Source organism: Tupaia chinensis, unplaced genomic scaffold (assembly GCF_000334495.1).
Source record: "Tupaia chinensis unplaced genomic scaffold, TupChi_1.0 Scaffold148904_1, whole genome shotgun sequence".
Classification (NCBI taxonomy): Eukaryota; Metazoa; Chordata; class Mammalia; order Scandentia; family Tupaiidae; genus Tupaia; species Tupaia belangeri.
The window spans coordinates 976,910-990,809 of record NW_006208752.1 but is presented as its reverse complement, the minus strand read 5'-3'; the positions used below and the strand labels follow the sequence as shown (position 1 = coordinate 990,809).

Below are 13,900 nucleotides of genomic sequence, written 5' to 3'. Positions count from 1 at the left end.
GTGTTCTCCTCTCAGGGTCGCTGATGAGCAGTAGAGAAGTTTTTGCTAGAAGGCTAACAAGTCTGAACAAATACTTGCTGATTCTGCATCCTACAAATGTGCCAAAAAGATATACAGCATGTTTTGGTGCTCGTTTTAAGTTCTCCGAACTCCTAACATTTATTGATTATAGGAGTAACTGTAAACTTCAAGGCACAGAGACACCTTTAATTTTGAAAAACATTCCTGTTCTTGAACTCGCTTTGGAAACATAATTATTCCCATATAAACCAGGGGGTGCTTACTAACACTAAGCTCAAGGGAATTGATGAAATATGAATTCTTATAATACATACACTAAATGCTTATTTTCTTTCTTTCTTTTTTTTGGAGAGGTTTTTGCTATAGGGTACGTGTGCTCGCCAGAAAGACAGAGAGACAGAAAACGAGAAATCCCCCCCCCCCCCGGGGAGGATGGCCACACCACAATCCCTTCTCCTCCATTCTCCTCTCAGGATCTTAGGCACGCACACACATGTGTCCGGTGTGAGTTTAAGCCACCGGGTCTGGGACTCGAACCACGGTCGATTGACTACATGAGAGTCCAGCAACCATAACTATTATACTAACTGCTGGTCCCGAAATGTTTATTAAGCAATTTCCATGGGCCACTTTTTGTAGGTTTGGGGAATACAGTCATGCTCAAAATAGGCATTCTAGTGAAACTTAAATCTCTTAACATCTTGAAGAGGATCTGTAAGAGTACTACATGAATACAGATATATATATAATATATAATATATAATATATATTATATATTACATATATACACACACATACATTTATAAAAGGAACTTCAAAAAGTTGTTCATGAATGTACAAGTTTATTTCATAAACATACTAGTCTAAAGATAAAATGAGGAAAGTTAATTTGAGACTGCATCAAAATCTAAAAATTATTTTTTAATCTACACATAGTTGTTCATAAACACAATTTCCATGAACTTTTTGGAGACCATCTTATATTTATGTACAGAATAACCAGTAAATACAGTACATATTTTACACTGACATGCATAACAATTATGAGAAATGTTATGAATAATTTCCCCATCTATTAAATTCATGTAGTCTACTGGAGAAACATGCCTGTCTACAATAGATATCAGAGAAAATAGAGACTTTAAAATAAAAGTAATTTATCTAACACCTTTCAGATTAGCACTAAACAGGAATATATTTGTACTATCTTAACTAGTGAATTTCATAATCGGTAGATTGACTCTACTGTTGGGAAGAAATACACTACTAATTATACATAGTTTTTGAGTTTGATTCATTTCATACATAGTTTTTGGCTTGCTTCTTTTGCGACAAGCCAAAAGAGAATGAAAGAGGGACCAGCAGTTAGCGTAATGGCTATGTCGCTGGACTCCCACATAGTCGACTGCAGTTTGAGTCCCGGACCCGGTGGCTTAAACTCACGCTGGGCGCATGTGCGTGCGTGCCCAGGATCCCAAGAGGAGAATGGAGGAGAAGGGATTGCGGCGTGGCCATCCCCCCTGGGGGGTGATTTCTCGCTTTCTATCTCTCTGTCTCTCTCTGTCTGTCTGGCAAGCGTACGTGCCCTATAGCAAAAAAAGCTCTCCAAAAATAAAAAAAAGAGAATAAAAGAGTTAAATAAACTTTCAACAAATTAAACTGACAACCACAAATTAGATTACTGTTCAGTAACTTTTCCTTTAGTCTATAAACACAGAGGTAGACATGTATATTTTACAAATAACTTTAAAGTATAAAGTCTCAAAGGTTTGTTTCCTGCTTATGATATTTTCTGTTTTAGACAGATGGCAAATCACCAGAAACTGAAATTATTCTGGTGGCATAGAAGACATGTACATACTAGTCCAAAGATAAAATGAGGCACCCAATATATGTTCTCTAGGTCTTCTGGGAAACATGGAGTGGTTCCTTTGGCAACATACATGTCAATCCACAAGGAAGTTGATATGGTAGACATCAAGGGAATGGGTACTGTTCAAACAGGAATGTCCCACAAATGTTACCATGGCAAAACTAGAAGAGTCTATGACGTTACCCAGCATACTGTTGGCGTAATTGTAAAAAAATGAGTTAAGATTCTTGCCAAGAAAATTAATGTGTATATTGAACACATTAAGCTCTCTAAAAACAGAGATAGCTTCCTAAAATGTGAGAAGGCAAATGATCAGAGAAAGAAGGAAATCGAAGAGAAAGGTACCTAGTTTAAATGGAAGCACTAGCCTGCTGCATCTAGAGAAGCTACTTTGTGAGAACTAATAGAAAGGAGCCTGAGCTTCTGGAATCTACTCCGTATAAAATCATGCCATAATAGATGTTAAAAGTAAATAAAAAGATCTGGACTATAAAAACGTTTTTCTTAATTAAGTGAAATTGTGATGTATTCTCCCCCAAAGCAAATTTTAGTTGGGCCCTAAATTCATTTTGTAATGCCTTTATTCAAATTTCGTGGTTTTCTAGCTGAAAGATGTCAGGTAGCTTATTATGCAACAACAAAACCTCAACTGGTTAGGAAAAGAAATGTGAACTGGCTTCATAAAGTATAGTAAGCAGTACCAGAGATAATCCAGAAGAGTAAACTGCCTTGTCCCTACACCTAATTTTCAAATACATTTTATTCCTAGATAACAACAAACGCACATGGAAGTTGATTTTTTTACAATAATGTAATTCCTCCATTACACAAATCACTCTTATTCTGAAGTTCTTAGATTTGATTCTTTCACTTGAAAGAATCTCATTTTCATGCAGTGACTTCAAAGCAGAAGAAATAGCAGTTCAGTAATTTCGAATGTCTCCCACTGCAAAAATACCAATGTTAATTTTAGGATCATAGAAGACCATAACAAACCAGATAGATTAAATAACATACAAAGTGTTTCTGCAAATACTTTCACTATCCTTTGGTACAGAAAAACAACTCTCTCTTCCAAGTATTGTGTCTTCCCAAAACTCAGTTGTCAAAGGTTCGACCTACAATGTGATGAGACAGGGCCTGTGAAGAGGTAACAAAGGGGGAGGTCCTAACCCAACAGAACTGGTTTACTTATGGGAAGAGAAAGAGATAGCAGAGTTCACTCAGCACGCACACAGGGAAGGCAGATGAGGACAGAGCAAGAAGGAAGCTCTGTAAAAACCACGAAGAGAGTCCTCACTACAAACTGTATTTGCCAGTATCTTATCTTAGTCATGGACTTCTAGCCCCCAGAACTGTAAGAAAATAAATCTCTTGTTTAAACCACCCAGTTTGTGGTATTTTATTATAGCACTCCAAGCCGACTAATACAAACTTTAAAGATAATCCTTTTATATTATCTACTGATAATCCTGTTCAAAGAGTAACTGATAGTTAAAAACATGCTCCATTCTTAAAGAATAATTTACTCAAACACACACACACACAGAAGTGTTATTTTAAACAAATGAAACTGGCCCTTGAGAAACAGCCACAAGGCATGGACTTACAGAAGGTTTTACTACGTTGTACCTGACTCTGAAAATACAAGGAACGATGTAAATAGATAAGTTCTCTAAAGCTGCTAAATTAATTAAACTTTCATTAAGGAATGGTAACATAAAAATCTTGAAACAGAAATGCTGATTCCTTCTGAAACCAAACAGCATGTCTTTACTGATAAAAACTTTAGTGACACCCTATCTCTTGCTCTTACACCCTTCCTCAAGATGATAGAAAGTCTGTTATTTTTGCAACTTGATGCTGACCTTATTCATATTCAGAATGAAGGTTATAGATACACTCTTGGTCATCACAGTGTCCTTGGGACTTCCAAATTCTCAGTGTCAAGGATGAATTATTAGATCATAGAGTAGCTAACATTTCTACAGGATTCACCCTTTCTTTCAGTGGTAAGATAAAGTCACCATTAATTTCCAGTAAAACCATATAGAAAAATGCAATAGTTGTTATGCATTCAGGAAATTGTTTTAAGACCTTGCAGGGGGTGGGTGTTTATATATAAAAATATAAACATACTTTACATGGCCATAAACTGTCAGATGTCTATTAGAGGTATTACATATGGTATCCAGATTCTTGCCTCTGGAGCCAGATAGTAGCACAGTGGTAACATAATGGTCTGTGAGGATGAGCCACGCGGGAAGGTCTGAGATTCACATCCCTAGACTTCATTGTACACATGCCAACTATGCATACAACCATGTTCCAAGCTGGAGGTGGATTACAGCATGAGGACCCTGTTTATGATATTTGTTGCTCAATTTCTCTTGCTCATAAAAAAAAAAAAAAAAACCTTAAAAAATGTACTCTTGAACTTTTATAACATTTTTTTTAATTACCATTTCTATTTTCTTTTTCTTTTGAGAATTTTTTTTTTTTTTTTTTTTGTTACAGGGCACATACGCTCACTGGAGAGAGAGACAGAGAGACAGAAAGTGAGAAATCACCTCCCCAAGGGGGATGGCCATGTGGCAATCCCTTTTCCTCCATTCTCCTCTTGGGAATTTGAACATGCACAGACATGTGTCTGGCATGAGTTTCAAGCCCCTGGTCTGAGACTCAAACCTTGGTCACCATGTGAGAGTTTAGCGCCTTAACCACCCACTATGACACTGATTGGCCCCTTAATTACCATTTCTTGATTGCTTGTGTGTGCCAGGTACTTAACAAAACTACCTCAATTAACTCTCACAATTACACAAAAGAGCAAATTCTTTCCATTTCAAAAGTGCTAATACTAGGATTTCTGATTCCAAAACACTTGCCCTCTAATGTTATATATAAATATCTATTTTTAAGTGACAGAGCAAAAGCAGGAAAAAGAGCGAGAATAGGAAAGATAAAGAGAAAGAGAGGGGGCCAGCAGGTGGAGTAGTGGTTGAGATGCTGGACTTCCATATGGTCAACAATAGTTCGAGACCCAGACCTGGCAGCTTGCATTCCCACTTTCTCTCTCTCTCTCTGGTCAAATTTTAAAATAACAATGATAATGAATAAAATTAAATAATTATTTTTTAAAAGAAAGAGTGATTGAGATGGGTATTTTTGACAGGGTCTTCACATCTTCCTCTCTTGGTCTATTAGCTAGAAACAAGGGATACACCACCGTGACAGCCTATTTAGGTTGGTCTGGAAACTGAACCCAGGTCTCCTATGTGGCCTCAGCCACTGAGCCTTGGTGCCCTCCCACCTGTACGACTGCGGCTAGGCCTTTACACTATACATTCAACAAATGAAACAAACGAACGAACAAACACAGATGATTTAAGCACGTCCCCTTCCCCAGTCTTAAGGAAAGACAGACCATCAAAAATATATATATATATTACTTATATACTTCTCTATCTCAAATCATTTTAAGCCAAATAGGTCTGGTGGCGATGTTCTTTAATACCTTTGGATTTACTAATTTAATCAATGTTGGCTAGGGAGTTCTACTACCTAGTCATTTTCTAAAAGACTTCGTAGACAATAATGCAAAGTCACTCTATAGTGAATAAGACCTCAGGTGGAGTACCTTAGAAAATTCTCAGGATACAACTGTTCTGTGTCTACGTTCATTACCTTAAGGATAATACCAGAAATTGAATTTAAGTAGACAAAGGCATTGGCTACCATTATAGCCAGTAAAATTACTATATTGATAGTGGAAAAAGCAAAGTATCCATTTCTTCATTCTTTTCCTATGACTAATTAAAGAATTTCTGTCAAAATTTTGTAACCTATTATACATAGGTAAGATCATTATTAGAATATTAGCATTTTTTCCCTTCTCTAATTCTATATGCAAACTACAGAGGCCCCAGTCTGCAGAAACTTCATTCATTTTAAACTACTTATAAAACAATAATATAAGTCTATTATATATACTAGAAACTTCTACTAAATGATGGGAAAAGTTCTAAGGTTCCAAATATCAAGAAGCTCTTGAAATTTACTTATTCCTCACCCCTTAAATCTTGACACAGGCAGTGTGCCAGCTGATTACAACAAAAGGATTCATGGCCAAATAATTTTACAGGTTAAAAAGATTCATTTACTGTAGGATTTCATATATTATATAAATTCCAACTCCGAGTCCCAGACCCAGAGGCTTGAAAAACACACCAGGCTGGGGCCGGCAAGTGGCATGGTGGTTAAAGGCACTGGACTCCCACATGGCCGACCATAGTTCAAGTCTCAGACCTGGTGGCTTGCTTTCTCACTTCCTTTCTCTCTCTCTCTCTGTGTGTGTCTCTCTGATCAAACTGGAAAACAATAATGATAATAATAATAAATAAAGTTAAAAAAAAAAGAAAAAGAAAAACACAGCAGGCACATGTACACCTGTGTCCAAAATCCCAAGGAAAACAGAAGAGAAGGGTTTGCGGCACAGCCACACTCCTGAAGAGTCATTGCTCACTTTCCCTTTCTGTCTGTTTCCAGGAGCATAGACACTCCACAAGAAAATTAAAAAAAAAAAAAAAAAAAAAAAATTAAAGGCAGAATATGGTATTTTAAATACAACATAGTTAAAATATGCACTGTCCCTCTCTTTCCAGTCTTTCCTCACTTACCCTTACTAGGCTGCTCCCACCTCTAACATAGCCATGTGACAAGATTTGTCTACTGGATTATGACCGGTAGGGACACATGCCACTTCCAAGCTATTGTTTTAGGAACTATGGTTCTACCATCACTCTGTTCCCCCACCACGATATTTATGCATTCCTTCAGCTTTGGTCCAGAAATAAACAAGGACACGGAGCAGAGTTAGAAGCAGACTCATCAGAGACATGAAATAAGTGAGAAATAAATTCTTATTGCCATGAGCCACAAGAATGAGAAACTCTTTTGATAATAAAATGGAACTTTGCCTAAGCTAACTGACAACATGTTCCTAGCTATAACATACCCTGACTTCCTTTTCCCCAGTAATATCTTCCAGGATTCAAGCTGGGTGCTGTGGCCCTGGCCTGCAGTCCAGTTACTCAGGAGGCTGAGGCAACAGGATGCAAATTTAAGGCTGGCCTGAGCAACACAGCATGACCTTTTCTTAAAAGCACCCCCCCAAAAAAAAATCTTAGAGGATTTTTCTCCCTGAAAATTATTCTTGGTTTTACATGAAATCTTTTCTGCCTTAGTTAACACTGTATTTAAAACGAGCACATATGTGAATTAAAGTACACAGCCTTAGCCATCTTCAATTAAACTTTCATCTTAAACTGAATTGGCAATGCAAATTTGTTAATTTCTGCTTATAGCCAGCAAACTATCTTATTGAAATAATCTGATTAACATTCAAAAAACATAGATCGATTGGCTACTCAGTCAATACTGTCATAGTAATGCTAGTTCACAATTTAGTTTTCTTTTCCTTTTCTTCTTTATTTAAGGTTTTTGCCATAGGATATGTGCACTAACCAGAGAGAGACAGAAATGAGAAGTCACCCCCAGAGGGAATGGCCACACCACAATGCCGTCTCTTCCATTCTCCTCTCAGGATTTCAGGTATGCATGTACATACTCCCAGTGTGATTTTCAAGCTTCTGGATACAACCATGGTTGGCCATGTGGGAGTCCAGTGCCTTAACCATCACACCATCTGCTGGCCACACAACTTAGCTTTCTGAATAAGTCACATAAGTGCCCATTTTTATCATTCTTTCTATGTATGTATTCATATTTAGCAAATTTAGAAAACTCTAACAAATTTAATTTTTTAAACCTTACCATATTCACCTTCCTTTAAGATTAGCAATTAGAAAATATCTGAAATTTCAGTATTCATTTTTGAATAGTCCATAATCTATTATGCTGACTCAGAAAATCATAATTAACTACATCCTGGACAGATTTAATAAACTAAAAAATAAAGACAAAATATTTTAATTTTAAATTCATTGGAAAGTTAAATTAAAAGAATAAGTTCTGGCCCAGCCTGTGGCACGGTGGTTAAGGCCCCCTGAATTCCATATAACTTACAACATGGCTTGGGTTCCGGATTGGGTGGCCTGAAATATACACCAGGCATGTGCATGTGTGCCCAAAATCCCACGAGGAGATTAGAGAAGGAACTGTGGCATGGCCATTGCCTTGGGGTTGCTTCTCATTTTTTTTTTCCCTCTCCAGTGAATGTGCATACCCAATAGCAAATTTTAAAGATAATTAAAAATAATTTTTTTTAATTCAAAATAGGAAACAGTAGATGACGTTAATGGTTACGGGACTCCCACATAGCCGACCACAGTTCAAGTCCAGGACCCAGTGGCTTGAAATTCACACTCGGCACATGTACATGCATACCCAAAATGCCAAGAGAAGAATGAAGGAGAAGGGATTGCAGCATGGGTATCCCCAGTCACCCCTGGGGGTGTGCTTTCTCATTTTCTCTTTCTCTGTCTGTCTCTGTCTCTCCAGTGAGCAGATGCTCCCTATAGCAAAAATCTCTCTTAAAAAGAAAATTTTAAATATTTTTTTATAACTTTTTAAAGAATTATTTCATTTAACTTTATTTATTTATTTATTCATTCATTCATTCCAATTTGACCAGAGAGAGAGAGAGAGAGAGGGAAAGTGAGAAAGCAAACCACTGGTCTAGGACACGAACTATAGTCGGCCAGGTGGGAGTCCGGCACACTTAACCACCATGCAATTTTTAAAATAAGCTTCTTCCCTGAAAATTTAAACTAAATAACATTTAGTACTAAATAATATTTGCTCATTTATATTTACATCAATTTCTTCAGTCTTATAAATTATCAGTTCACCATAAAGCAATCAGACATCTGTAAAGCAACCACATGTTTTATTCCCAGACTGGGAAAATTCTGCATTTCAGTAATCAGTATTAAAACTAATTTTAAAATACAATAGCCATATTTTTTAAAGTTTTTTCTTTTTTTTCCCCCCAAAAGCAACAGCTTTGAAAATACCTTACGTATGAAAGAATAGTCACGGAATCTGTAAGTTTCAGAGTTTGCTGTATTTGTTACATTAACATATTTTAAAATTTCAATTTATTTAACAGCGTATCATTGTCATATTTAAAGTGGTTTCATGGTGCAGTTACACCTGCCCCTGTTATTTTTTAACAGGTAAGAAAAACTCTGAATGCTTTGGTACTGATTCATTTTTCAATTACGGCCAATAACAGTTTTTGTTTGTTTGTTTTTTAAAGGTAGCTTTTGGGGAACAGACCAGTTAATAATCATTTAAGTAGAGAACTTCTAAATATCCAGAACTTTAATAAATTGACTTTCATCAATAACACACTACAGTGAAGAAACCAATCCAATAAGTTTTAAATCATTCACTTTTAGAATCTCATGATTTTAAAAGAAAACTTACTTGAAGATGGAGACTTAAATGTTCCTTTAAAAAATAATAGTAAATTGACAAGAAAACATATATAATTATCACACTTTCTCAATCAATACGGAAGGTGAATCCATCAGATGGGGAAACGTTGAGACCAGTTCTAACAGCACATGGCCCTCACTGCTCCTAGGTAAGTAAGATGCACCTCAGTGCAGCTCTTACCAGTCAAGTCAAGACTTTCCATTGTGATTTCAATAGAACATCAGAACTTCCAGCTTCTGTGATGCAGCAGGATTCTGTGAAAAACCCATAGCAAAGCAGTTAACATGGTGAGCCACCAAGGTTTTCAAACAAAGAGGACAGTCATTCTCCTTTAGCAAAATAATCTCCAAAGATAAATGAGTCAACAGCCAAACAAGCAAAATCTGGCAAAGATCCCTAGGCTTATGCTATTTAGAGGAAATGGTCTTAAGTGTTTCTGTCAACTTCATTTTAATAAAAGGTCAGTCAATAAAATTATTCAGTAGGAGGGCCAGCTGGGAGGTTCAGTAGGAAGCGCTGCTCGAAATGCTGGATCCACATGGAAAACTGCAGGGTCGGTTCCTGGTTGACCTGTACACACAGGTGCGGGCACCCTTCATCCTGTTGCTGCAATGGATGCAGGAGGGATGATGGATCACAGCGTGAGACCCCATCAAGTCTGTCTGTCTCCCTCTCAAGAACTAAATACCTTTTTAAAAATTTGTCAATGGTGGAAACAGCAGATGGTGTAATGGTTACATTGCTGGACTCCCGCATACTAGACCAGGTGACTTAAACTCACACAGGGTGCGTATGCATGCATGCCCAAAATCTCGAGAGGAGAGTAGAGGACAAAGGATTGCAGCATAGTCATTCCCCCAGGCAGTGATTTCTCATATCCTGTTTCTCTGTCTATCTGGAGAGCACATGCACTCTATAGCAAAAATGTCTCTCGAAAAAAAAATAGAAAAAAATTATCCAATGGGAATTTTGAGATTATGGTTACATAGATTAAGAATTATAACCAATCACATAAAAAAGTAAAAAAAGATTAAAAAATAAAGAATGACAGCTAATCACTGCTGAGCCTTTTGGCTAAAATCAAAGGTGGAATCACTGGCAAACTCTTCAAAAAATACAGGGTAAACTGACATCCTAACTAAATTCAAATTTACAAACAAATAAGAAAGCAGCTGGGGACAAGAGGGCCTAGTTGAAGTAAACTATAACATAAAATTATATTAAATATAAAAGATAAAGTAAATGTAAGAACCAAGATCAAAACTATATGAGTTAAATCAAACATTTTACATTAATAACACTGCAAATATAAATATATCCTTATATAATAATTTATAAAAATTTAAATGTTATTTCCATTTCACTGTGAGACACATTTAGTTTCTAGGTTGCTTTAGTGATAATACTAAGTCAACACGCACCTAAAAGACACAATTTCCTGCCTCTGGCCAATTCTGAAAATATATTTCTTTATAATCTGTAATCTATACATTGTAGAAATTGGGTATCACTTACTGGCTTACGGCTCTATCAATACTATCAGTCATTTTATGGCTTTGCTAGAATTGTTTTTTGCTAATCAGCCACTGTATAGAAGAACTGGCTCTTCACATTAAATATCAAAAATGTGTAATGATTCATCTGAGTAATCCTATCTACAATTAGATGATTCAGTTGTCACCCAGTGTTATTAACAAAAACAATAGATAAAAAGAATGAATAAAATATTTAAGTGGTCTCATGTGGCTTCACACAAGATACGACTCATTCACGCATAGTTTGTAAAACAAGTGTATGGATGAAAGAAAAAATTCAGATCTTTGAAAAAAACTACAAAGGACCCATGAATATTTTCAAATTAAATTCCTCTGCTTTTACTCTATTTTATGAAAAGAGCATGTAAACACTGATAAAAATAAATCATACAGAGGTCTACTCTTTTTTAAAAAATAATTATTTATTTTATTTAATTTATTCATTCATTTATCTTAATTTGACTATAAACAGACACACACAGAGAGAGAGAGAGAGAGAGAGAGAGAGAGAGAGGAAAAGGGAGAAAGCAAGTCACCATGTCTGGCACTCAAACCGTGGTTAACCATGTGGGAGTGTCCAGCGCCTTAACCACCATGCCACCTACTGGCCCGCAGAAGTCCACTCTTAATTATAAAATAGGTAAGTGATCTTGAAAATACTCAAGAAAATCTTATATATGGTCCCATATTCACATACTTTTTCTTCATGTAAAGCAACTATACAAAGGAATCATTAAAATATTATAAATGAGTAAAAGTCATGAACTAAAAACAGTAACTATATGTAATATCCAAGTAAATAAATTAGTAAAAAATAATAAGCATCATTTCTACTGTCACATTGGGAGAGGAACCATTAATTTTGACAGTGTGCGTTAAATGCTTATTTTAGTTTAAAAATTTGTTTACTCCTCAACCTAAGAATTGAGCACAAGTTACAAGAGAAATAAAATATGCTAGTACATCCTACACACAGAAGTTCTTTTAGAAGCCCAGTGATAAAATCTTAAATCATCTTCAGGTACCTTTTTAAATGTATTTCTTCTTATAACTGGATCTATACCAACAATGCACTATAGTTACCACCTCATTTTGGCTGCTGTTCAGTAATGTATTACTTGTGATGTAGCGGACTATGACTACACTAGGAAATGAGGAGAGAGGCGACTGGCCATGTGATAGCCAACATGGGTTTTTAAGTCTCTCTTAAAATATCAACAACAACAAAATCATGTTAGACATAAGAAGCCAGGGAATCAGTCACAGACCAGAGGTCAGTTTCAGGAATGAAGATTCTGCCTGAGACAGACTCCTTGGAGTTCTCCGAGAGCCGAACTAAGGAGACTCCAGATTTTATCTGGCTAATAGAAATGCCCACACTGAGTAACTTCAGAAAAGAAGTTTCAGCATAAACTGTGAGGCATTTAAATTACAAGTATTTTATTGAGTATCCTGATTTAATGAAAGTGTGTCATCATGAGTGGTGTCAGGGCAGGTAGGCTGGCCAAACATGCCCTGAGACCACACGCCAGCTAGATTTTCATCAGAGTCACCCAGTGTTCATATGTGTTCTCTGGTCTCACTCTGGCTCCTTCTCAGCCTCTGCACACTCCCACAGTGTCTTAGATTCCGAGCTCCCCACGATGAACTCCTACTGACCCATGAACCTCCCTTTCCCTTGACAAGGGCTCTGCTTCTCACCGAAGACGTGGCCTCCCACAGTCCTAGACTGACCTGACACAGCTCAGGATTCCCTCTCAGAAACCATCAGGGCAAATGGACAACCATCTATTATTTGCTTCCTACCACAAATAGGGCATCTGACTCGGCATTTCAAAAACCTATGCTAAAGATATGGTCTAAGCAAGCACTAGGATGTCCCAAAGCAACTGGCTTTCTCCCACAGCAAACATCCCCTCTAGGGGTGCTGTGTTTTGAAAGTTTATTAAACTAATAGGGTGAGGTACCCTTCTTACAATGAATGTTAATGTCTAGCACAACATTCAAAGGCACGTGGGGAAAAAAATCCCCTTCTATGCCAACTGTGTTTTGTACTTGATGTCACTACAACCTAGTTAGTGCAGAGGGGCCCCAAGGTAACCGTGCTTCCACTTACATGGAAGACTATTTCATCCTCATGAACGCCTGCTTTTCTGATGTTTTCATTAGTTCTCCAGGTAACAGCGTAAGCTTCAACTAACGCATTTTCATACATACCCTTAATTCAATCAAGCTCAGTAAAAGTCATGCTAGACTGCAATCATCTGCTAAGGAACAACTACATTCAAAAAAAAAAAAAAAAAAAGACTTTGCTGGGCATGATACAAACATAGTAGAGATGCCTCTCCTCTCCAATTACGGAGCAAGAACAATAAACATAGCCAAAGTGCTAAAGAAATCAATTTTTTCCTCATCTTCTTGAAAACAGACTACTCATGCCTGCTTTTCACCTGACAAAACAAAACAAAAACAAAAATGGGTAACCTAAGAAAGAAATTTTAAATTATTGTTTCAATTATGTTTATGCTTTGAAATAGGCTGAATTTCTAATCTAAGAGTCAGCATGATCTCTTAGGGCCAGACCAAATCTAGGTCACAAATCAGAAATTCTGATATCAACTAGTCCACTAAATTTTCCATGAACCTCCTCTCTTTACCCAACAACATTGTCCCATCATCAATGCACAATGCAGGTTTTCTTAAAATTTCTTTCCTGTTTTAAAACTATGATTTACATGAATAGAATTCTTAACTTTTCCTCAACTCACTCTTTTATATGTTTGTAAGTAAACTTATACACAAACTTCAGACTTTTCCACATAATATGACCATCATGTTGGTAGTCAAAAAATTTGTGATGATTTAATAAAGTCTCCCCTAACTTGTGCATGCATCAGGTTTCCCTCTTCTATAAATTGTTCTAATGTGCTTGACAGTGGCCTCTGGCATATTTTATATATATATATATATATATATATATATATATATATATATATATACACACACA

The 13,900-nt window shown here is 36.5% G+C and overlaps 1 protein-coding gene across 3 annotated transcripts in view; it reads right to left on the bottom strand.

Moving 5' to 3' along the window:
• Positions 1 to 13,900, bottom strand: part of BBX (BBX high mobility group box domain containing) — a 319,247-nt gene that overhangs the window by 171,236 nt on the left and 134,111 nt on the right. For 2 of the 3 annotated variants that reach the window (XM_014585118.2, XM_006170761.3), the window contains exon 3: positions 9,539 to 9,612. The gene's annotated coding sequence lies outside the window, so the exon portion shown is untranslated. The other variant, XM_006170762.3, reaches the window with a different exon arrangement.